We start from the raw sequence: 18,246 nt of genomic DNA, 5'->3' as shown, positions 1-18,246 counted from the left end.
GCAAAGAGTGTGGATTACTCCATCAGCGCCCAGTTCTCTGACAGCTTCTGTGCGATCAGGGCTGAGGGTTAGCGTTTCCCCCCCGACCCCGGTCATGTCTATTCAGCCTCTTCAATTCAGACAGGCAAATTAAGCACTTCCCTATCCCGAAAAGCGTCCCTTCCCCTCACAAATGCTGAATATGAAATTAGCTTGCAACTATTGAAAGGCAGCACAGGATCATTTTGTGCTGAAAGGAAAGTAAAAGGTATGCCTCGTGTTTCTCAAATGCAACTGATTTCCTCCGTGAAAGGAAACGAGAAAGGAACAAGAACGAAAAAGAGGGGAAAGTGTTGTGCCTTTTGTCCTGTCTGATTCTCTCTCTGTCTCTCTCTCTTTTTGCTGTTTCTGTATCTCTTTCTTTCCTTCGAGTGGCTATGCTTTAGCAGGACCAAAAAAAAGATCTTCGGACTCTCATATGTGGGTTTACATTATAAAACAACAACATTAATTTCCATAATGCATTCTAATGGATTAGAGGGCTGTTTGTCAGGCTAGGTCAGGCTTCTGGTTTTAGTCAACACAGCAACCCACCTGACAAGAGCTATTATGTTTATACCTGTTACAAGGCATGGAAATAAAATGCACATAATTAGCTATTTCAGCCATGATCTCATTTATTCGCCAGCGTCCCTGTTTGCTCACCTTCGGCCTCTCGTTTCATATTATAAACCATCAATGGGGCAAAAGATACATTATCATTTGTGATATCAGGTGACAGCTCACTCTCTATGTGTTTGTGAACGTGAGTCGGGGGGTGTAAAACGTGCTGTAGACCAGACACCAATTAAACGTCTATTTGATGGGGGCATTAGTTCATCCTGGTAAACTATCTAAAGCATTTAGAGGCAGATATAGGAAGGCTTTGTCAGCATGCCATTTGTTCTCTCTTAATGAGCAGAACATAATGGAAAGGCTTTTTATTTGACGATACTCTATCGTGAACATTTGTCGATCAGTTGTCTGTATGTCGTGATCGTGATACATTTATTAACTACATAAACTGGACAGTTCAAGACAACACAGCAGGAAGCACACTGACTCACATCTTGTATGTGTGTTCTGTTCTTAAAGGGACAGTTCATCCAAAAATGAAAAATCTATAATTGTGTCTTTACATGATCTTAAGAGATGTTATAGAATGTACTTGTCACTTTGTTTCCATAAATCTGTGACTATTCGTAATGCAAAAAGTTTAAACTACAGGGGAGAGAATGTAAATAATGATAGACATTTGGGTCTGGTCCTCACACAAATCTATCATACAGCTTTAGACACTTTGATATATAGTGTGGAAGTCATATGGACAACATTTATGTTTTTTTCAATTTTGGAGTTTATCAGCAGTTTCCAGATTCACTTAAATAATACAAGAATTTAAATTTGTTTGTGAACTATCCCTTTAAAGGATAGAACAATTTACAAATAATGTACGCACCCCCTTTGTCATCCAAGATGTTCGTGTCTTTCTTTCTTCAGTTGTAAAGAAATTATGTTTTTTGAGAAAAAACATTTCAGGATTTTTCTCCATATAGTGGACTTCAATGGTGCCCCGAGTTTGAACTTCCCAAATGTAGTTTAAATGCGGCTTCAAACGATCCCATATGCGGTTGTAAACAATCCCAGATAAGATAACACTAGATAAGACCCTTATTTCTTGGCTGGGATTGTTTACAACCACATTGGGGATCGTTTGAAGAATTTAAACTGGATTCTGGAAATTCAAAGTCAGGGGCACCATAGCAGTCCATTATATGGAGAAAAATCGTGAAATGTTTTCCTCAAAAAACATAATTTCTTTATGACTGAAGAAAGAAAGATATGAACATCTTGGACGACAAGGGGATGAGTACATTATCTGTAAATTTTTGTTCTGGAATTGGACTTCTCCTTTAAGGTCGCTGATCCACTGTAAATGAGCTGCATTACTGAATGTGATTAAATCAAAAACAATATATCGGGTGCTTCATTAGTTTTATTTCTTTTATCATTCCTCATACTAGAAGAAGCAAGCATGCCAAGAACGTGCTCATGCTCCTTTGAACTCAGCAAAAAAAATCATCTCCTCAAGCATTTAAATTTAACCTACAGAACAAACTTCTGTTCCTCCTGTGGTCTGCGCTAAACTGATTTTTGTTTTAATTAATGCTCTAGATGACCACAGCTGCTCCTGGAGCCTTCCATTAGAGGTCTTCTAAATGGGCCCGTAGAGAAAATCCGGAGATCCGCATCCACATGCAGTGGCCAAAGGCCTGCAAGCATGCCTTCACATGTAAGTAAAGTTAAAGAAAGGCATGTTCATATGCACATAGCACTCCCACACACACAGTAATTACTGTACAGGGCAGGTTCATGGTTTGTAAGTCCTCAAATATGGTTTTGACCAGTGCATTCCTCAACATTCGTAACGCACATGGTGCTTTCTAATAAACTCCAGTGCGGGCAGCGCTCCAGATGGGGGTTAGGAGAAAGGAACACTGACGGTGGTAAGTGGTTTCAGTAGAGACAGCCTGGCCCTTCATCCCTAGCCAGTAGAGAGCTGGGTGTTAGTCGGCTTTGGCTGCAGTCTACACTTTGGGTTTCAGCCACATTTTCAGTGTGTGTGTGTGTGTGTGCGCGTTTGTTTTTTATATCCTTTCTGCCCATTTCCTCCGAAACCCAACCTGGGGTTTAGGGTTCCTTTCTAGCCGGATGTTTGTACCCCCGGCAAGAGCTTGCACTGCCTTTTTTTTTTTTTTTTTTTTTTTTCTTCTCATTTTCATTTAAGCTGTTTCTTTCATCTCTCTTTCTCTCTCTCACACACACCACACAGACCTGCTGTGGCTTCCCTATGGTCATTCCGGGCCTGTTTAGAGGAATGGCCCTGACCATACTGCTCTTACAAGAATACCTGTCTGTACTGCACACTGATTTTGTTTTTTACCTTTACTGTTTGTACATCGCTTCTGGCTGCATGACAAATACAGTGTAAAATTCTTGTGCTCCAACAGAAGGAAGTATGAGGCTGCAGAAAAGTCACATATGTGCCTTTTGATATCATTGCTGTTTATATATGTACATTAGTCATCTCATCATTGCTGTTTATATATGTACATTAGTCATTATATTTATTTATTTAGAAATTAATACTTTTATTCAGCAAGAACACATTGAATTGACTGAAGGTCACAGTAAAGACGTATAAAATGTTACTTGACTTTCTATTTCAAATAAATGCTGTTCTTTTGAACTTTCTATTCTTCAAGAAATCCTGTTTTTTTTTGTTTGTTTTTGTTTTTTTGTTGTTGTTTTTTCACGGTTTCCCTAAAAATTATTAAGCACCACGTTTTTTTTTTTTTACATTAATATTAAGAAGAAATGTTTCCTGAGTACCAAATCAGCATATTAGAATGATTTCTGAAGGTTCATGTGACACTAAAGACTGAATAATGGCTGCTGAAAACTCACAGAAATAAATGACATTAAAATATGTGAAAATACAGTTATTTTAAATTGTAAAAATGTTTCACAATATTGTATTTTTACTGTTTGTTTTTTTTTTAATTCAAATAAAAACATCCTTGTTGCACATTAGAGACTTAAAAATTATTAAAAATATTCAAAAGTTTCTGAAAAGTGCTGTATCCTCACTTTTCACTTTACTTGGTAGCTCTTTGTTTACCATTTGTTGCTTATATATCTTATCATTTGTGCTAGTCAGTGTGAGTTTGAGAATAAGCATATTTGTTTTAGGGACTCTTAAATCTTTTAAATATATCACACATCTTTTAAATATATTGCAACACCTCCTAAAGCTATGTTTTTTGTTTGTTTTTTGAAAAAAAAAAAAAAAAAAAAAAAAAAAAAAAAAAAAAAAAAAAGAAATTTATGGGAAAATGCATTATTGTTGACTCTAGACCAGTGGTAGGCCTATGTTAAATGTCTACAGTGTATATACTGACTTAAAAAAATATTGTCCCTAACAACACCCCTTAGCTGTTATAAATTCGCAGTAAACCATGGCTTCTTTTGGCTATAAAATAGATAGTTCCAGTCCTTGATTCTGATTGGTTGAGCTGGGTTCGAAGCTGTTGTAAATTACTCTACAAACATACACCTTTGTTTACGTTTGTGTGTTGCTCACCAAGCACAATCATTTCTGAGGAACTACATTATTTAGTGGAAGAATAAAGCAATAAGCCCCAAGAAGCCATGTTTTACAGTGAATTTATAACAGCTAAGGGGCATTGTTAGGCATGACCCATAAGGTGTTATAAGTTCACTGTAAGCCACAGCTTCACAGGGCGTATTGCTTTTATAAAATAGTTATTCCATATACGTAGTAAGGTTTTACAAAATAAAACAGAGCAAATAAAGTGTAATGATATTAATAAAAAACATTACGCCAAACAATGTAGTTAAAGAAAACTTCAGAAACAGTTGTGATTGCAAAGTAAACACAAACGTAAACAAAGGTGTATGTTTGTAGAGTATTTTACAACAGCTTCGAACATGTGTCAGTCAATCAGAAACAAGGACTGGAAATATTCGTTTTATAAAAAAAAAAAAAAAAAAAAAAACATTAAACCAAATGAAGCCGTGGTTTGTAAACCACTTCTTTAGGCTTATTGCTTTATTATGTAATGCCTATTGTCTTGTATGATGAATCGAATGACAGCACTAAAAACATCTTTCAGACATATCTAGACAGTGATAAACATGACATTGGTTTAGATACTAATTTAAGTAGTTTTTCTTTCATCTGACACACTAACCCTTGACACCCCCTCCCCGTCTCTTCACCCAGCTCTCCAAACCTCTCCTCTCTTCTCTGCAAGACCTCATTTCCTTCATCCCTCCCTCTATTCCTCCATTCTCTGTCCAGTCTTTACAGAGACAGACAGCCATTCTCCTTCATTGTCTTTCACAAAGAATAGGGACTATAGATTGGTTCCCCTTTTAATATGGCTGCTTTTTATGCCCAATTCATCCAAATTAAATTGGTCACAACCCACCTGGTGTTGCCCTGTCTTCAATGTGTCTCATGGATCATTCAAAGCCTCTCCAGCCAAACTTCACAACCTCTGGTGACCTTGCGTCTTGCTAGTCTGTGGCTATTGTGGTTCGCCCAATAAAGGATGGCATCCCCAATAGAGGTGGCGTGCACAGAGGGGGGCAGCAGGAGCTCCAGTCCCTGCACCTTTCATTTCACACTCTGAAAGTGGCCTTCATATTAATTCATAATATAAAATAACAAATAAGATATTGATGTCAAACTTAAAATGAATTCATTAATAATTTTAAACGTTTGTTTATTAAAAAGAATAGAAAATACACTTGACTGTTTAGCCATTTGTGTATCATATTTATAAGCCAATTTTATATATGTGACCCTGGACCACAAAACCTTTAAAAAGCATACGTATATTTATATTTATATAAAGTCAAAATGATCAATTTTTCTTTTAAGCAAAAATCATCAGGATATTAAGTAAAGATCATGTTCCATGAAAATGTTTAATACATTTCATACTGTAAATATATCAAATCTTAATTTTTAATTGTTAATATGCATTGCTAAGAACTTCATTTGGACAACTTTAAAGGCAATTTTCTCAATATTTTGTATCAAAAAAGATTTTCAGATCAGAGAATAAGTGTGGAGAAACAGCTGAGACAGGGAACAGATAAAAGATAACAAAAAAGGTGATAATTATTGAGGATGAAGGAAAGACTGGTGCATTAACAGATTTTTGAACAGGGGCGATTTATTTAGTGTATAAATGTTCAAATATTATAATAAGTTGGTGATGTAAATACTATTTGTACTATTTTTTGAGGGGCCTCTGTCCTGTCTGCCCCTGTGGAGTTGCACAGCACTGCCCTCAACTTTCTAAAGGGTCACCTTTAGACCATTAGCGGAGCATTGTTTCCCCCCGCCGGCCCAGGCTGTGCCCCCTGCATCAGCCCCCAGCCAAACCCACACAAATGGGAGCTTTTAATTATCATCCTCTCTTTCTCTCTCTCTTCCACCTCCCGCTCTTCCGGAGAATGCCTCTTGTCTTTTTGGTCATAGTCATGCCATGTCCTAATGCGCCTGGATCCTCACAGACAGCCATAATGCGGCTCTCACCACTGTTTATTAGCCAGATCCATTTGCCACAAGTCCCCCCTCCACCACCCCGCCGCTGCCACTACGCCCGCTTTCGTTCTCCCTCCACCTCTTCTTTGTGCTGCCATATGAATGCACTTTGATGGTTGATAATTATGCCTGTCCTTTTGACACGAGGATCCACGGCCTGCCCTTGTTAAGCCAGTAATTAGCCTGTCCTCCTTATTTATTGAGAAAGTACAAATTATCCCTTCTAGTGGGCACTGGCCATTCCCCGCTCTCTCACTCGCTCTTATTCTCACTGTTTCTCCCTCTCTGCTCGCTCTCCGTTCTCCTTGTATCCCTCAGCACTTTTGATAGGCTGAAAGCAGCTGCACTAAAGCAAGATAAAGCTGCACCATCAGGATGATGAAGAGTGTGGATGGAGAGGCGCTGCGCCGAGCACAAAGGCCGCCGAGGAGCGGCGACGGTGGCGTGAGGACAGCTGAAGAATACCACAATGAATAGCTCTCATTTGTGAATATACAGATCTGGGTGGAGGAGAGCGAGGACCTGGGGTGGAAAAAATCCACAGGTCGCAGTAAATAAAGTTTGGAGACCATAAGCTAAAGACAAACATGGAAATGTTTAAGTAAGTGTGCAGGGAGATGAAAACCTTGTTTTTGGTGTTTATTTTGATTAAACTGTGGCCCACTTTTTTCACTTTTACTTTTTTGTTTAGGGCTCTCCAATCTAATTTTAGTGTTATTATTATATTTTCAGTTTTCTTTTAATGATAAGTTTTGTCATATTTATTAGTTATTTTCTTTTAATATTTCTGTTTAGCTTTATTTTTATTTCTGTTTTAGTATAAGTATTGTTAGGACTTCAACTTATTTTAGTTAGTTGTTAATTAAGGGAGCATTTCTAATTCTCACTTAGGTGTCTTATCTAATATTTATATTTTATTTTATTTTATTTAAAGACCAAAAAGACCAAAAAAAATATTTTTCAATTTTGGTGGAGGGGGGTGAGGACCTGGTGAAAAGAAAAAAAAAGTCCACAGGTCACTAAAGTTTGGAGACCATAGAAGATTTATTTATTTATTTATTTATTGGTATTTTAATATACAGTATTTTCACAGAAACTTTTTTAAATTATTTTTTTAAGTTGAAGTTTAAGAGACCATAGAAGCTATTTTTTAAGTTTTAAATAATCTAATATTTTATTTAATTCCAGCTTTTTCGTTAACAAAAATATTTTTTATATCTGACTGGAGAAGAGTGAGTTTTATTTTTTTTGTCTCTCCACTCTCCAGGTGGACAGGTCACTAAAGTTTGGAGACCATAGAAATTTTTGTTTTTTCTTTTGTTTTTTTTTGTTTTTGAGAATCTATAATTTTCAACTTCATTAACATCTATAAATAAATTAATATTAATATATAAATTAACATTTATAAATCTGGCTGAAGGAAGATGAGGACCTGGTGGGAAAAAATTCACGTCACAGTAAATTAAACCATAAGCTAACAACAAAAATGGAGTTATGTAAGTAAGTGTGTGAACCTGGATGACGGAAACCTTGTTTTTTCTGTTTATTTCAAAGGGGGCGTTTAAACTGTGGCCCACATTCCCTGATTTAGTAAATAAACAATGTGCTCTCAGGGTCTCAGGTTTGGTTTGGCCTTCCAAGGCTACTCCGTTTGGGAGCTGCTTGATCCAGGAACTCTGCCTGCTTAATTTCAGTTGCCTGCCATGTCGGAAAATTGTTTAATACAGTATGACAAAGGCTGTGTATGTATGACTTGTAGCTTGTTGTTGCCGAATTCATTCAAAACTTGTATATTCCTTTTGCCTGTTGTTTCTTCCTCCTCTTTTCTCTTTCTCAGCCTTTCTAATTTTTTTTTCAAGTGGTCTGGAATATTAAGCTGTGACCCCCCGTCGTCCTTTTCCCCTCCTCGGCTCTCTCCATGTCCTCTTTAGCCTGAACAAAACCCATTTGCTCCAGTACGGCAGGAGGAACAGTATTCAGGTGGTCCCCTCCCTCTCCTCATGCAGTCCTTCTGCCCATAAGAGCCTCCCAATCAATAGAGATGTAAATAAGTTCAGACAGTTGCCAGACCTTTGTCTACGTCTTAGGTTTGAGAGGCATCACAAGGATCTATTTTGGTCAGGCTGAGATTTTTAATCTGTTTAGTTTCAGTGTTCGGGGAGAAACAACACACTCTTTTGGACTAAATAGCCTGGATTACTAGACACACTTGTGCAGTTCTGGAGTTTGATCTGTTTTTTTGACTAAGGTGACAACAGACTTAGTTTCTTGAATGCATTTGAAGAGCATTTTTTAAGTTAATTTCAGGTGGCATCACACTGAGCATCTCAGACAGGATATAGACCCTACTATTTTTCTTATAGTTATTTCTTATTATAGTATTTTTATTTTAGTTTGTTTTAGTTGTCATTTTAGTACTTCAGCCCATCTATTTTTAGTTTTTCATTTCATATTTATATTTGATTTCTGCTTTGTTTCATTTAACAATTTACAAATTATTTTTAAATAAGTTAACTGTTAACAATAACACTGGGACTATCAACTGATCAAATTAATTAATAACATATACTGTATCAATATTTGCTGAAATACGACTAAATGAAGATACTTCAAATACATTACTCTGAGAAATAAGAACTGAATAGGCTCCATATCTTTGAAAATTAATGGCTTACAGTTCAAGATTGTTAATTCTGAGTCTGAGGTTGATTTAGATTCGGGTCACTTACACACATCGTTATGTTTTTGGTCTGTATAAACTTGTAGGCCGATGCTGTGTCAACTAGTTTAGTGAGGTGTTTCCTGTAGAAGCAGACTTGCACAAACATTATGGTGCTACTTCAGGTTTGATTTGCAAAATTATTTATATTTACATTACAATTCAAAAGTTTGGCATTGGTGAGATTTTTATTTTATTTTATTTTATTTTATTTTATTTTATTTTATTTTATTTTATTTTATTTTATTTTTATTTATTTATTTATTTATTTATTTATTATTTATTCATTTATTTATTCATTCATTCATTCATTTAATTTAAATTTATTTTATTTTATTTATTTATTTATTTATTTATTTTGTTTTGAAGTCTCTTATGCTCACCAAGGCATACAAGGCAGATAAACGGTAAAACTGTGAAGCAGTATTACAATAATGCATTTTAATTCGTTTTAAAAATGCTAAACAAACAAATAAATGAATAAATAAATAAATAAATAAATAACTTTTACAGTGTTTCTTTCTTAGGTGTGATTACTATATACTGTACATTAATATCATCTATAGTATATCATATATATATATATATATATATATATATATATATATATTTTTTTTTTTTTTTTTTTTACATATTTTTTTCCACACACGTATTCTCAGATTGACAGATGCACCCATGTGCACTTTTAACTGGCTTATATTTTGTATATTTAAATATTTGGAAATAAAACAAGTGTGAAGAATTTTGAATTATTGAGTGTAAACGATGAAAGCCGTGTTGCAGTTGTACTTAACTTCTGCTCTCTTTTGTTTAGGGTTTTGCATCACAAGTTCATCACAGATTAAATTGTGTTTTAATGAGTGAGAATGTGTTTTAGAGTTTTGCAAAAAGAGTGCATGAGATGTGCAAACAGTGTCTAAACTGCCTAAACTTGTTTAAGGTTTTGCAGAAAGAGTGATTTATTTGACAAATCAGTTTAGGCTATTGAGAATTTGGTTTATAGAATGGGGTTTAGTGGTTTAGCAAATGTGAAAAAACTGTAAAAATGATTCATAAACATACACACACTCAAAAGAAATCACACCTAAGTTTGGTGAATATACCAACAAAAAAAAAGGAAACCGATGCCTTCTGTGCGCTTTGAACTGGCTTATATTTTGTATATTTACATATTTAGAAACAAAACAGGTGTGAAGAATTTTGAATTATTGTGTGTAAAAGATGACAGCCGTGTTGCAGTTGTGCTTAACTTTTGCTTTCTTGTGTTTAGGGTTTTGCATCACAAGTTCATCACAGAGCAAACTGTATCTTAGTGAGTGAGAATGTGTTTAGACTTTTGCAAAAAGAGTGCATGAGATATGCAAACAGTGTCTAAACTGCCTAAACTTGTTTAAGGTTTTGCAGGAAGAGTGATTTATTTGACAAATTGGTTTAGGCTATTGAGAATTTGGTTTAGAGAATGGGGTTTAGTGTTTTGTCATTTGTGAAAAACTGTAACTTTTCTTTAAAAAAAAAAAAATATTTATTGAAAGGAAAGTTAGTGCTTTGTTCAGCAAGAATGCATCAAATATGCATAAATAAATACTTTTTTAATTGTTATTATTATTTTTTGGAAAATATGATTTTTTTTTTCAGGATTCTTTGATGAATAGAAGATTAAAAAACATTTATTTGAAATAGAATTCTTTGTAACAAATATTTTTAATGTCACTTTTGATCAATTGAATGCATTCTTGTTGATAAAAGTGTTAAGATTTCTTTAAAATATATTTATTTATTGATTGATTGATTTATTGATTGATTGAAAGAAAAGTTAATACTTTGTTCAGCAAAAATTCATTAAAAATAAATAAATTCATTCATTCATTCATTCATTAATAATGAAACAGTATGGCTCATGATTAATTGTTTAAACTGGTTTTTGTGTGATATATTTTTTAATTACACTAGTGTGTTCAGTTGGCCATTCCTAGCTTTTACAGCAGTAAATAAATAAATAAATAAATAAATAAATACTTCTGAACAGTATGGCTCATGATTAATTGTTTAAACTGGTTTTTGTATTATATATTTTTTTAATTACACTAGTGTGTTAAATTGACTGTTCCCAGTTTTTACAACAATAAATAAATAAATACATACATACATATATACATACATATTTCTGAACATTATGGCTCACGATTAATTGTTTAAACTGGTTATTTAAACTTTATTATATATATATATATTATTATTTTTTTATTTGACCATTCCCAGTTTTACAGCAATCAATCAATCAATCAGTCAAAATTTCATCTTCAAATTGTTGCTCATGGCATATGCTGGGCTATACTCTGGCCAGTGTAAATATCCGTTTCCCATTGTCCTTCCTCACAGTTCACACCTGAAAGTAGACCCAGTGTAGACCCCATTTCTTTTCCAATTAACATCTCATTCCCAGAGGAGCCTGAAAACACACACAGAGAAATACATGTTAACATGTCAGCATACCACACCTATATTCAGGACAGCAATGGTTAAAGTCACCCAAAAATGAGACATCTGTAATCTCGTTACTCACCCTTGTGTCGTTCCAAACCTCTATGACATTCTTTCTGCTGTGGAACAACTAACTGTGTTAGGGTTCAAACTAAATTGAACCACGTAGACTTTCACAGTATGGACATTTTCCAAAATATCTTCTTTTATGTTCCACTGAAAGAAGCAAACCATGCAAGTTTTGGATAATATAAAGTTAATGATCAGAGAAATGTATATATATATATATATATATGAATATTCATTCATTTGTAGTTCCTAAAATATCACGATCAACCACAAAGACAAAAGCTACAATTGCTACAATATAGTGCAATGTGATTTAATTGCAGTTGAATACCACTGTAGTAATTAAAGTAGTATGTAAGTAAATGTATAACTCTGTAAATATAACTGCCCCAAACATCTTTGGTAACAAGACTTTCTTACAAATTAGTCAGTGCAATAATTAAACATTAAAAGAACCTCATGGTTCCTCTAATTGTTTTCTTATTTGGATGGACATTCTGTTTGGTGCGTTGCTCTGAAACGGCTGGATGCGTCTGTTAGTTGATTTCAGCATTTTGAACATGCTTTTAAAACAGACTGTGTGGTCAGAGCCATTAAAACATAATGAGACAAAAACTAGCTAAGAAAGAATGCTTCATATTTAATGATACACTCGGTTCGCTGGTCCCTTCACCCAAAGCCATATGATAATTCTGATCTGTGCATCCTAACATTACAGAGACGAGGCTGTTTACACTTTCATTTGAATTTTCCTTTCTTCTCGTTGTCTGTTTTTGGAACAAGGCCCTTTCTCTACACACATTCAGCTCAACTCACGAGGGATTAGCTGGGGTTTGCTCAGAGTCCAAAACAGGAAGTCAGACATAACAAACACCCGTAACAAATGAACATATCGACAGACCCGTAAACAAACACAAAGATGTGTGCGAGCAGTCCAGCGGCTGTCAGTCTCCGCTTTTGTAGCGTTCTGACTGTCTGTGTGATGTGATTTAAGAACCCAAATAACATGTTTGGTGATGGTCTGGAAGCATTAAAAGCATCGGTCAGCTTCTCGCATATCTGCGTGAGCTTAATTACAAGCGCTTGGCTTGTAAATTAAAACTTCATATTCAGGCAAAGCTGTGGCGCCTGGGGGCAGATCTCCTGCCCTTTTATTTCTGGATCCCAGACCCAAACCCTGCTGCGTTTTTGGACAGGGTCTGTGGACATCTCTAGCCCAACCCACCGTGCTGCCACTCAGGCCTGTTACTTTAGGCCACCGTACTTGGAGCTATGGAAATGTCTTGCTGTGTGAATGAATGTGTATGTGTGTGTGTGTGTAACAATGTATCTCCAAACAAGCGGTAGAGAGAAGAATGGAAGCAAAGAGAGCGAGGAACTGTGCTTGGTAGCCACCAGAAATGTAATTAATGAGCAAGTTTCTCATGATTAACTTTTATTAAGCTGTAGCCTTGAGCCTGGAGCCATCAGGTAATGAGTGAAGGCTGCAGAACAGGATGGAAAATACACACCTTTGCACTGTATCATCACATCTTTGGACTTACACAGCCATATGCCATAATTAAAACCAGATCCAGAATTGCTGCATGGTTTAATTCTGTGTTACAGCTCCTGCAGGTTTTTTTTTTTTTTTTTTTTTTTTTTTTTTTTTTAAATACTGTAGCAGTGCATCTCCACTTGTTGATTGCAACCCTAAAAAGGTCTGCTTTGATAGGGTTACAGACAGCAAGGAAAAAAAGAGAGAGAAAACGTTTAGAGAAAACACTTTGCATATCTTTTGCTGTTGATGTTAAAGGCTGTGTTTTCAATGCATGTGTACATAGGGGTGTATGCTATCACGATTATTGATTGTGGACAATTAAAATGTCTCTCTGATCTGCTTTTGAAGAAATATCGTAGTGTCGTGCACCAGCACACATTCTATTAGTTGCAGTTCTGGGCCCTTTGTCTTAAATACACTGTACATCCATCACACATTCACATCAAATGTTAACTTTGTGGTAGAGTTACACTCACGGGACAATAACAAAAGTACATTATTTGCATGTGCTTTAAAGTCTTACAGATTAAACATTTAATTTGCTGCTGTTCTGACATGCGCTTTTTCTGAGCATGTACACCTGAAGTGCACACACACTAAAAAGTCTGTCAAATAACGCCTGGTTACCTGTTGGGTTAGTTTATTGGGTTGTTTTTAATATTTTTACCCAGGTGCTGGATTTTTTTTTTTTTAAACCCAAATGCTGGGTTCAACTTGTTGGGTCATTTTATTGGGGTATTTTTAATATTTTTTACCCAGGTGCTAGGTAATTTTAAGCTGCTGGGATATTTTTTTTCTACCCAACCGCTGAGTTAAGCCTGTCTCTGACTAAACAACCCAACTTTTGAAGTACAGTCAGGATGCAGGCTTTTTGGGTCCTCTAGGAGAGAGCTGTTCTCAACGCTACAGAGTTGGTGCACTTCTTCAGCGAAATAAAGGTTTGTATGCATTTTATTTAATTTATAAATTCTTTACTGTGCTGTAAATTGTATTATTTTACACAACGCAACATAAGGACGAAGTTATAGTTATATTTTTCGTTATAGTACTGAGTTTAATTAAATTTGATGTTAAAATATGTTCTCTAAAGTCCGTACTGTTCATTTATGGGCAGGTTTTAGAGTCATGGCATCTTTCAGCTATGGGTGAAAGGTGAGGCCACGGTCTAAAGTTTGTACTTTACCCGGCAAAAAGCAGCCATTCACCGCCTCAGATTTCGGCAACACACCGGCATGAAAATTATTGCTATTTTGGTAAAAATCAATTACAGAGAACAGCTGAATACTCTAAAATTAAAATGCGACTTTTAAATGTTAAATTTTTAATGTCTGAAATGCTTGTTAAACAAATTTAAATGTAATATTGTAAACTATGCTGTATTCACCCAAATAAATTTAATTTGTCTTGTATTTTATCCATGTGTTCTTGCTTAATAATAAATGTTCATCTTTTGATTATTGCTGTTGCCTCTAGTGATTCTGTGTAATTTTATAGTTTTATAAGTTCCAGTCCATTTTGAGCCAGCAATTTAATAATTTTTAAACAATAGTTTAAGAACGCAGCATGTTTGGTAAAAACATTTAACCCAACCACTGGGTCAAAATAACCCACCATGTGTTCTGTCCAATATTTACCCAGCACTGGGTTGCCAAATCACCCAAGTTGGGTTGTTTTTAACCCAATATATATATTTTTTTTTTTTGTGTACTAATGTTGCCGCTTCTCATTAAAGGGGTAGTATACCAAAAAATTAAAACTCTGTCATTATTTACTCACTCTCATGTTGTCCCAAACCTGTATTAATTTCTTTCTTCTGCTGAACACAAAAGAAGATATTTTGAAGAATGTGAGTAACCAAACAATTGCTGGTCCCCATTTACTTTGATAGTAGGTAAAAAAAAATACTGTGGAAGTCACCGGGGACCAGCAACTGTTTGGTTACCAACATTCTTCAAAATAACATTTATGAAAGAAGATTATTCAGGTTTAAAACAACCTGAGAGTGAGTAAATGATGACAATTTTCATTTTTGGGTGAATTATCCCTTTAATGTTAATAAAATTATAAGGCCTGGTTTTTAAAATAGGGAAAGTAGGGTAACACTTTAGTACAGGGAACAATTCTTACTATGAACTAGTTACTTATTAGCATACCTATTATTAACATATTGGCTGTTTATTAGTACTTATAAAGCACCTATTCTGCATGACCATATTCTACATCCCTAATCCTACCCCATACCTGAACTTACCAGCTACCTTACTATCTATTAATAACAAGCAAATTAGGAGTTTATTGAGGCAAAAGCCATAGATAATAGTTTGTTAACAGCAAGAACTGGACCTTAAAATAAAGTGTGACTAAAATTATTTTGGCTATACTGCTCAGACAACTTGCAAAAAAATAAAACTAACCTGACAAGCAATTGTGATGAAATCGCGAATCTAGATTTTACTGACAAAAAAATGTGATGTGATATTTTTGCCATATTGCCCACCGCTATTGTACAGTATAAAAACCATTACGTCTATGTAATTTCCCCACAAAAAAAATGGAAACCAGTATGTGTGTGTTCATGTGTTTTTAATTAATCTACATCACTGTGCACCAATCAGAACTGAATTGAAAATTAATTTGAACTGTTTTTTTTTTTCAACTTTGTTTTTTATTAATTTTGTTACAAAGCCCACATGAACATTACAGAATATCAGGTTATATATCAGAGTAGACTTTCCCACCCCTACATTTATCAAAAGAAAATAACATTTAAATAATAATTAATTCTAAAATAATATATACAAATACAAGAAATTAAATAGAAAAAAAAAGGAATAACATTGACCAACGTATATAAAAAAAAAGAAATTCAAATTACAGTCAGCATTACATACCATTCCACTTTATCTGTTTACAAATTGCTTAAAAGGGGACCACACCTTTTTAAAAACCTCTGCTTTACCTTTGATTGCATATGTTAATTTTTCAAGAGCAAGGTTGTCAGACATTTCTTTAGTCCACTGTGAAAGAACAGGTCTTTGGATGTTTTTCCATACTAAAGCAATCACGCGTTTAGCTTGTATCAAGCTAAAATCTATGAGCTTCTTTTTGCTTGCATTACTGACACATTTTCAGGATATATATGAATCTGAACTGTTTTTAACTTTAAAAAAATCAAGGCAAATTTGACTTGACAAAACCATGGATGGATGGATCTCATTAACTTCTAGAAGTTCTTCAATTCTAAATTTTGCACAACCCTGTCTACCACAAGGTAGAAGTTGACATATGTCAAAACTGACATGTCTGCATGGTTAGGTTGCAAGCAACACGTGTAATATGGTGAAACTGAATGATATAATTGTATTATGGATTGCATGAAAGCATAAAAATTCTATAGGTTTTTCCTATTACAATCATACATTTAATAGTAATACAAATTAATACATTTTATGCTTTTTAGGGGTATTTCAGTTTACTTTTGTATGAGAAATTTTAATTGGATGTGATACATTTGCAACTTTTGAACAGCTTATTTGAATGCGAATAAAACTTTTGGACTTGTAGGGAGTAGGATAGGAAGTTCAGTAAGGTCTGTTCTGGTTTGAGCCCACGGCTCGGCAAGAGGACATGAAGAAGCACTTGTCCAGGAAAAAATGGAAAACGACGGCTTTAGTAAAATGGGAGGTGGGAATCAGATTTCAAAATTGAGGCTTATGAAATAATAAATAAAAATCCCTGCAGCAAATGCTTGCTGGTGCCTGCAGCTGACTAGCTTAAGCGCATGGCATGAGGTGGGCATTGTCTTTATAAGATGGCACCTCATAAAATGGCATTAGCTGCCATTGCTGGGGCTTGAAGCTTCATCCTGCTGGGTTTAGGCCCAGCGTGTTCGCCAGCGCGCATTATTAGAGTGACATCTGCTTTACAAGTCCTGCACCCAGGAGCATACCTAAACAACTCATTTCAGCTCCATTCTCTCCCCGCCGCCCCTTTGCAAGCCTCCCGAGCAGAGGGTGTGTAACTCATTTTGTTCTGTCGTCTTCTCTCTCTCTCAATTTTAATTTGCATATGGTGTCATTTCTCTTTCTTTCCTTCCTTTCCTCCCTTCTTTCTCTCTCTGTTTGCAGCCCTCTGGCCAGTGATGAGTGTTGCACAACAGAGGGCTTCACTTTATCAATCAGCTGTGGCACAAACACTTAGTGCATTACAGCGACCATCCTTTATTTCAAAGCTCTTCACGGAGGAGGCATGCAAATTGCTCCCGCATCAGCCGCCTTGACAAAAGAGCAAATTACCCAATGCTCACAACAATTTCTGAAGGCCTGAAGAGGACGTTGACTCTGGCCTTTTTGATTTAATGTTACCGATGGCATGTATTTATGCATAGTTTATGTTATCAATGAGCTGTAATGATTGCAAAACGTACAAAAACGGAAGTTAAAGTTCACTGATCTGAATTCTGCATGTTCGACTGCGCATTTGCGTTTCTGAATACATTTACAGATTGTAAATTCTACATGGTAAAATGTTGCATGAAGGTTCTGGGTCATCTAAACTGCACAGTGTTTTTATGTGACGGTCATGCTGTTGTCGGACTGATGGACTAGATCTCTGAAATCCCATGTGATAAGGCTGGAATGAAACAAGCATTACAAACATCACAAACTGTGTAAGACAAGCTTCCTCTGATCTGTTTTATCAATCACACACACATACACACACACACTGAGGCAGTGATAGCTCAGCCAGGAGCTCCTTTAAGTCCGCTGTCAGCAGGTATCCTTCCAATTCAATGAAAGCAGCATCATGTGCTGTTTCACAGACTGCCAGGCTTGACCATCAATAAGAAGCAGTTCTTGGCAGTGTCTGATAGTGTTTCTCAACTGATTTTGCTTCAGGACCCAGATTTTACAATGGGCATCAAGTATGATGTGTGAAGAAGTAAACATAAATATCCCTGAAATCAACAAAATGGTATTTATTTTTAAAAACGTGCAAAAGCATGCAGAATTATTAACCTGAAAGACCCAATGGTAAAATGTGACTCTTCAAATGGATAAACAAAAGTAGAACTGCGATTTAGCATGTGATATTTACCATAGTCTGAGTCATATTTTCTTTTGCCTTGGATAGTTGTGTTCGTGGTTTGAAGATGAGGATGTGCCGTTTGATCTGAATTTGTGCTGAAATACCATGGAGTTTAATCGGACGTACTGCCAAAGATGTCGATATAAAAAGGTAAGGTAAATGTTGCGTTTAGTTTAATTATTTATTGCA

The 18,246-nt window shown here is 35.4% G+C and overlaps 1 long non-coding RNA gene across 1 annotated transcript in view; it reads left to right on the top strand.

Annotated features, from left to right (window-relative positions):
• LOC127175152 (uncharacterized) overlaps positions 1-18,246 on the top strand; it is a 104,952-nt gene that overhangs the window by 16,380 nt on the left and 70,326 nt on the right. The window contains exons 4-5 of the long non-coding RNA XR_007828953.1: positions 2,194-2,311; positions 18,103-18,207. This is a non-coding gene — a long non-coding RNA (uncharacterized LOC127175152). The remainder of the gene's footprint in view (positions 1-2,193; positions 2,312-18,102; positions 18,208-18,246) is intronic.

The sequence above is a fragment of the Labeo rohita genome, chromosome 13 (assembly GCF_022985175.1).
Source record: "Labeo rohita strain BAU-BD-2019 chromosome 13, IGBB_LRoh.1.0, whole genome shotgun sequence".
Taxonomy (NCBI): Eukaryota; Metazoa; Chordata; class Actinopteri; order Cypriniformes; family Cyprinidae; genus Labeo; species Labeo rohita.
The sequence above is the reverse complement of the archived record's forward strand: the minus strand, read 5'-3'. Positions and strand labels throughout refer to the sequence as shown.